The sequence below is a fragment of the Aptenodytes forsteri genome, unplaced genomic scaffold, assembly GCF_000699145.1.
Source record: "Aptenodytes forsteri isolate BGI_AS27 unplaced genomic scaffold, ASM69914v1 Scaffold73, whole genome shotgun sequence".
Lineage (NCBI taxonomy): Eukaryota > Metazoa > Chordata > Aves > Sphenisciformes > Spheniscidae > Aptenodytes > Aptenodytes forsteri.
In genome coordinates this window covers 3,023,120-3,023,368 of record NW_008796215.1, presented here as the reverse complement: position 1 = coordinate 3,023,368, position 249 = coordinate 3,023,120, and the positions used below count along the sequence as shown (strand labels likewise).

The following is a 249-nucleotide window of genomic DNA, read 5'->3' as shown; positions in this document are numbered from 1 at the left end:
TCCTTTTAGCAGGAGAGAGAGAAAAAATTATTTCAAAAATTTACCAAAAATCGGAGCCGGGGAGAAAAAGCACAAATCGCACATGAAAACCAAGCGGGGAGTCTGGTCTTTCCAACCCAGGGGGTTTGGTCCGGGCAAGGTCCCCCCCAAAGGAGATCCGAAGGGGCAAATGATGGGTGGTGGGGCCAGGGCAAGGCAGGCGAGCCTGCGGGATCCGGGGCCCGAAGCCGCCGCGCCTGTAAAAGCGGC

The 249-nt window shown here is 56.6% G+C and overlaps 1 protein-coding gene across 1 annotated transcript in view; it reads right to left on the bottom strand.

Moving 5' to 3' along the window:
- CCND2 (cyclin D2) overlaps positions 1-249 on the bottom strand; it is a 35,063-nt gene that overhangs the window by 33,862 nt on the left and 952 nt on the right. The window lies entirely within an intron of this gene.